The sequence below is a fragment of the Euleptes europaea genome, chromosome 10, assembly GCF_029931775.1.
Source record: "Euleptes europaea isolate rEulEur1 chromosome 10, rEulEur1.hap1, whole genome shotgun sequence".
Taxonomy (NCBI): domain Eukaryota; kingdom Metazoa; phylum Chordata; class Lepidosauria; order Squamata; family Sphaerodactylidae; genus Euleptes; species Euleptes europaea.
The window spans coordinates 80,559,408-80,566,734 of NC_079321.1; positions in this window are offsets into that span (position 1 = coordinate 80,559,408).

Here is a 7,327-nt window from a genome sequence, read left to right on the forward strand (position 1 = left end):
CTAGTAAACGTCGGGATGTGACATCACCCCATGGGTCAGGAATGACCCGGTGCTTGCACAGGGGACCTTTATCTTTACACAACTTACTTTCAGTCACATAGTGAAGATCCTTAAGCTGTGCAGATCTCCAATGGCTAATCACAAACCCTGCTCGGTAAAAGCCCTATCTGGCTCTGCCCATGTTCTAAAAATGCTCGGCTGGCACTTTGAAAGGTACTGGTGGGCGCTACAGAATCTCACTGGGAACCCCAGAGACCCATGTTCAATTCCCCACCCTGCCATGAAATTTGCAGGATAACCTTGGACTACTCCCTCATTCCCAGACTAACCTCCCTACAGGGTTATAATAAGGGTAAGATGGAGAAGAGAAAAACAGTGTATGTTGCCCTGAGCTACTTGGAAGAAGGGAATGGTAGAAGTATACTAGATCAAACAGACCAAGTTTAAAAGGGTGGACATCTATCAAAACAGCACTTGGTAAAGGAAAGTGCCGTCAGCAACCCCACAGGGTTTTCAAGGCAAGAGACATTTACAGGTGGTTTGCCATTGCCTACCTCTGCATTACAACCCTGGACTTCATTGGTAGTATCCCATCCAAATACTAACCAGTGCTGACCCTGCTTAGCTTCTGAAATCTCAAAAGGTCAGGCAGACTGGGCCATCTGGGTCAGGGCAAAATGGCACTTATAAGGCATGAAGACTGATGATTTTTGCTTTCAAAAAATACTGATCTTCTTGGGAAGTGGGGGGCAAAACTAGCAAGTTATAATACGGAGGCACCTGACCTGGATGGCCCAGGCTACCCTGATCTTGTCAGATCTCAGAAGCTAAGCAGGGTCAGCCCTGGTTAGTAATTGGATAGGAGACCACTAAGGAATGCCAGGGTTGTTATCCAAAGGAAAGCAATGGCAAACCACCTCTGAATGTCTCTTGCCTTCAAAACCCTAGTTGCCATAAATTGGCTGCGACTTAACAGCACTTTACACACACATAGTATAGAGGGTCAGGAGTGAAGCATGGTGAACATGGGATTGGGCAGTGGAGTGAAAGTTGACAGAACCTGAAGGAATTTGGTAGGTCATGGGTACAGACTAGTGTTTCTGTAGAAAAAAATCTTTGTTGAAACAGCTTTTAACTTAATTTTTCATATTTTAACATTAATTACGTGTGAGAACATGGATTTAGTGACTGGAATTGCTAACAATGGACAGTTGGGACCTCCGATAAGGCAATTCTAAAAGCAAAATTTCTGTTATACATTTTACTTGGATCAACAATTATATATAAGGTACACATTTCCAAATTCTCCAGGACTCTTGTTGAGGCTGGATGTTTAGTACAAAAAAAATTGAAGGGAAGGGAGAAGAAAATAAGTTGTTTCCGTCTAGACCACTGGTTCCCAACCAGGGGTCCATGGACCCCCAGGGATCCGCGAGAACTAAATTAAGGTCCGCGAAACAAAGTTATAAACCCATAATAATATTTTCAATTAAAAGTTCTCTATTATAAAAATATATTCAAATATTATTCTAAGTTTAATGTTTAACTAACAGTTACGATTAAAGTTTATTTTCAAATTCTCAGAATTTTTATTTTGAACCTTGGGGTCCCTGCACCGAACCAAAAAGTCCTAGTGGTCCCTGGTCAAAAAAAGGTTGGGAACCACTGGTCTAGACATTAGGAATTTTGTAACAGTATAGAGCGGTTCCTCAGTGGAACAGGCTTTCTCGAGAGGTGTTAAGTGCTCCTTCCCTGGAGGTTTTTAAGCAGAGGCTAGATGGTCATCTGCTGATTCTATGACCTTAGGTAGTTCATAAGAGGGAGGGCATCTTGGCCATCTTCTGGGCATGGAGTAGGGGTCACTCAGGGTGTATGGGGGAGGTAACTGTGAATTTCCTGCATTGTGCAGGGAGTTGGACTAGATGACCCTGGTGGTTACTTCCAACTCTATGCTTCTTATAACCAAAGAGGAATATAAACAAATAACTAGTGCTTGAAAGGAGAGTGTTAGGTAAGTTAAAGCTCAGTATGAGCTTAGGCTAGTGAGAGATACTAAACACACACACACACAAAAGGTTTTTTCCTATGTACAGAGTAAGAATAAGAACAAGGACATGATAAGCCCATTGCGGGGAACGGAAAGTGAAATTATAACAGATGAAGAGAGGGAAGAAGTGCTAAATTGCCTACTTTTCCTCAGTCTTTTCTTGTGAGGGAAGCGGTGCTCAACATGGTATAAACAGAACACATGATGAGGGAAAGGATTTGCAGCTGAGGCTTGGCACTGGGGTACAAACACCTAGTTACTTTAAATGAAACAAAGTCCTAGGGGCCAGATGAGTTGCATCCAAGTGTTGTGGTTTTCAATGTATATAGGGCTTAAAAGAATAGATATTGACAAATTGCAGCATTGATTTAAACTTTAAGGTCTTAAGTTTGGGTTTGCACGGGAGAGTGACACCTGAGAAAGTGGATTGCTTACAGAAAAGGAAGCCTAAAAGGAATTTGAAAAGCCACAAAGCAGAAGTCAGCTGAGCTGAAGTCTGGGAACAAAGCCAGACAATGAGATAAGGTTGTTGATATTTCATAGTGCAGAAAAAAATAATCAAAAGCAGTACCCTTAACATTTGGCTGTGAGTTTCACCCTCAGTGAGAGAATGGGAGGGGAATTTTCTGCCTTTGTGGTTTCTTAAGCCTTTTCTCTTGCTTTTAAGTTTAATATAAGTGCAACTATATACAATTTTAATAATGAATTGTTTGTCTTTGTGGTTAATTGACTTTGAAGAAAGACTTTGAAGGTTGAGAACTTGTTTTGAGAATGCATATTGGTATCTATGTTTATATGTTATTTCCTATGTCATCTCTTCATCTGACATGAGATCAAGGTTAAGGATAAAGGCTTGTTAAGATAAATTTTGTCTTATTCATACATTTTATGTCTTTTGATGCTTGAGAATATTTCAATATTCTCATAACAATATTTCACTGGTTCTCGTAACAATTGCACTCTGGAAGGGTATATATAGAGACTTAAAATTGTAAGAGGTTGGAAATTCTTTATCAGACATGCTGCCAGTATGCTGTCCATATAAGAATTTTCCCGACATGTTACATTAATGGGTATGTAATCCTTGTATGTTGTTCATTATATTTTTACTGTATTCAGATCTGTCATTATTGTTAGATTTTTTCATGTAATCTAACTTTCATATATTCCATATATATTAGTTTGTTTTTTACTTTTACATTCAAATTTCAAATACCTTTATTGGAATAGTACAATTTGCAGTATATAAAAGGATAAAGGTTAAAGGAAAATAAAATTAATATGAATCATTCCTTAATGTTGTGATTCTACTTTCGACTAGATTCCCATTGGTTGACTGCTATCGTCAGAAATTTTGCCATGTTTTCGGTTATCTCAGGATTCTTATCAGCTAATAGTTTGTGAAGTATTTTCGTGTTATTTGAGAAGTTTGAAACTATAGGTTTTATGAGGTTTCCTCTTGGAGAAGATGGCAGTCCAGAAGATAAGACAGGGAGTCAGGACATCCTATGCCACATCTGCAGACTCTTTCAGCGTAAGGTGGTTTCAGGAATCTGCCATGCAGGATTGTCGAAGGCAATGTGTTAGTCCTAGCTTGCATAAAGACTTTCCTGAATTTAGGATTGTCAAGCCGGTCCAGGTAGCTTAGACAGAAATTAGGTGGAAGTCCAAAGTATTGAGGTGAGCAAATTGGAGGAGTTAAAGGAAATTTGTGCTAGAACTCGTGATCGGCTAGTCTTTGGTTTATTAGGATATAACTCTCGCTGGACAGAAACAGGGAGTCCAGTTCGATGCCTATGTGGGCAATTTTCTTTTTTATCTTGATTGTCCGTTCAGAACGTTCGGTCCAATAGGGGTCTTCTAGTAGGTATTTTAACAGGGTTGATTCTCCCGAATGATAATGGATACCTTTACATTAATAATCTTGAAGCACTAATAATAAAAAGAATTCTAACACAATTCAAAGTTGTATTGTTACTTGAGGTGGCTGGTTAAGTAAGATAACATTTTTAGTGAAATACAAAATCGAGCCACTTATCACAGTAATTGATCTGCTTCACAAGGGTACTCAAAGAACTTGCAGATGTAATTTCTGAGCCTCTGTTCATTATTTTTTATTAGTCTTGGAGAACAGTTGAGGTGCCAGCAGATTGGAGACAGGCAATGTTATCCCCATCTTCAAGAAGGGAAAATAGGAGGATCCAGGTAACTACTGATCCATCAGCTTGACTTCTATACCGGGAAAAGGTTTCGAACAAATAATCAAACAATCCATCCTTGAGCATTTAGAAAGGATGGATCTGATTATTAAGATTATTAAGGGTTTCTCAAGAACAAGTCATGTCAGACTAATCTTATCTCCTTTTTTGAGAAAGTTACTACCTTGCTGGATCAGGGGAATGCTGTAGACCTAGTTTATCTTGATTTCAGTAAGGCTTCTGATAAAGTTCCCCATAATATTCTTGTTGACAAAGTGGGAAAATGTGGTTTAGATCCTATTACTGTCAGGTGGATCTGAAACTGGTTGACAGATCGCACCCAAAGAGTGCTTGTTAATGGTTCCTCATCCACTTGGAGAGGAGTGACTAGTGGAGTTACTCAGGGATCTGTCCTGGGCCCTGTGTTGTTCAACATCTTTATAAAAGATTTGGATGAAGGAATAGAGGAGATGCTTATTAAATTTGCAGATGATACTAAATTGGGAGGGGTAGCAAATATGGTAGGAGGCAGAGCCAGGATACAGGATGATCTTGACAAGCTGGAGAATTGGGCTAAAACTAATAAAATGCATTTCAACAAAGATAAACGTAAAGTTCGGCATTTAGGTAGGAAAAATCAAATACATAATTATAGGATGGCGGAGACTTGTCTCAGCAGCAGTATGTGCAAAAAGGATCTTGGGGTCTTACTAGACCAAACACTGAACATGAGTCAGCAGTGTGATGTGGTAGCTAACAAGGCAAATGCAATCTTGGGCTTTGTCAACAGAAGTATAGTGTCCAGATCACACAAAGTGATGGTATCACTTTACTCTGCTCTGGTTAGACCTCACCTAGAGTATTGGCCATCTGTCGGGAGTGCTTTGATTGTGGGATCCTGAATGGCGGGGGGAGGGTTGGGGTCACTTGGGATGTGGGGGGAGTTAGTTGTTAATTTCCTGCATTGTGCAGGGGGTTGGACTAGATGACCCTGGTGGTCCCTCCCAACTGTATGATTCTATGATTCGATTGTGTTCAGTTCTGGGCACCACATTTAAGAAAGATGTAGACAAGCTGAACATGTCCAGAGAAGGGCAACAAAGATGGTGAGGGGTCTGGAGACCAAGTCCTATGAGGAAAGGTTGAAGGAGCTGGGAATTTTTAGCCTGAAGAGAAGAAAACTAAGAGAGGATATGATAACCATCTTCAAGTACATGAAGGGCTGTCATAAAGAGGATTGGTGCCAAGTTGTTTTCTGTTGCTCCAGGTCAGACCAGAACCAACTGGTTGAAATTAAATCAAAAGAGTTTCCGTCTAGACATTAGGAAGCATTTTCTAACAGTTAGAGCGGTTCCTCAGTGGAACAGGCTTCCTTGGGAGGTGGTAAGCTCTCCTTCACTGGAGGTTTTTAAGAAGAGGGTAGATGGCCATCTGTCAGCAATGCTGATTCTATGACCTAAAGCAGATCATGAGAGGGAGGGCATCTTGGCCATCTTCTGGGCATGGAGTAGGGGTCACTGGGAGTGTGTGGGGGGGAGGTAGTTGTGAAATTCCTGATTCTGCAGGGGGTTGGACTAGATGACCCTGGTGGTCCCTTCCAACTCTATGATTCTATGATTCAGCCCAGGTGTCTGGGATGGCTAATGTAGATTTCCTGACAGAAAATAAAGAAATCAGCATGATGGCTCCATTTTTACTACACATACATTATAATCTAACTTCTATTTAAGTGCATATATGTGAATCCTAACTTACTAATATATATAAACAAGACACTGTTACACTAACAGAGACAATAACAAGAAACTCATATTAGATATCATAACAACAACCTACATACATAACGTAATAAGTACTATCACAATTATATAGTCCGCTGGAAGCAAAACAACATGTGGTGCTCTTCAACCACTATATCAGTCTGCAGCATGCTGAAAACGTGGTGTGGCGATTCCTGAGTTCTACTCGAATGGAAATATCATGCCGAGGTTATGACAGATGGAGCAATTAAGCTTTTAGGTGGTAAATGAACGTAGACCCTCATCAAGAGCCATCAATGAGACATGTAATCCAGATCTAATACACGTTTCGTTAGGGTAACTGCTTCAGTCTATATTGATTCGTTAATATTATACAAACAATCACATGGACTACAAATACTATGAAATCTAACAACCAAAAACTATAAACTTGGAAAAAGTAAAATATTCCTTACCTGCATTTATAACTTATATATTTCAATTAGAAAAAGACCACAAGGCTTCAGTGAACTCCAGCTGCTTGTTCAACTCGTGTGACTTGTTGTATGTGCAAGAACAAAATATAGTGATCACAGGTGAGATATTAATTGGCCATCTAAAAAGGCCTCTCATAGGAATTTAAAAAGATACCTGCTGTTCTCTATCAACTTTATATAGTCCTACATGGAATTATAAAAATGTAGATTTCCTGGCATTCTATTGGTATTGCACAGATCAAGGCCTTAGCTGTCCCCAGCCTAAGAAAAGTCTGTCTCTGCCCCCGCTTGGTCAGCTTCCTCGTCCACCTTTATCCACTATCTCTGATTGGCCCCTTGTACTTCCTAGCCCTCCCCCCATTCTGCTGCCCCTACACCTAATCAGCCTACTCCAGTAGCAGTGGGGCAGGGTGAAAATGCCTCTAAGACTGAGTAGAGAGGTATGACATTTCACTGCATTTGCAATACATGTGGCATTTTCTGCCCAGGAGGGGACTGAAGAGGAACCTGTTTTTCTGCTCTGAGAAGCTGGCTCTGCACAGTGCTAACTGGCTGGCCCTGGTCTTAATTGTGACGCTACCTCCTGCACCCCTTCAAAACATATCTGTGTACAGTGCTAACTGGTTGGCCTTTGTCAGACATGAAGCTACATCTCCCATGTATTGTCAGAGAAGATTGTAAAGTAGAAAAACAGAGAACCATACAAATAGTAAATGGCTGAACTTTTACTTGAGCAACCAATGCAGGCACTTTGACAATAACCAGAAGCAAAGCAGACCGCCAGCAGAAGCGTGGGAGGATGGAGCAACAATCAGAGGCAAATACATGTGACAGTGCAGGAGGGAG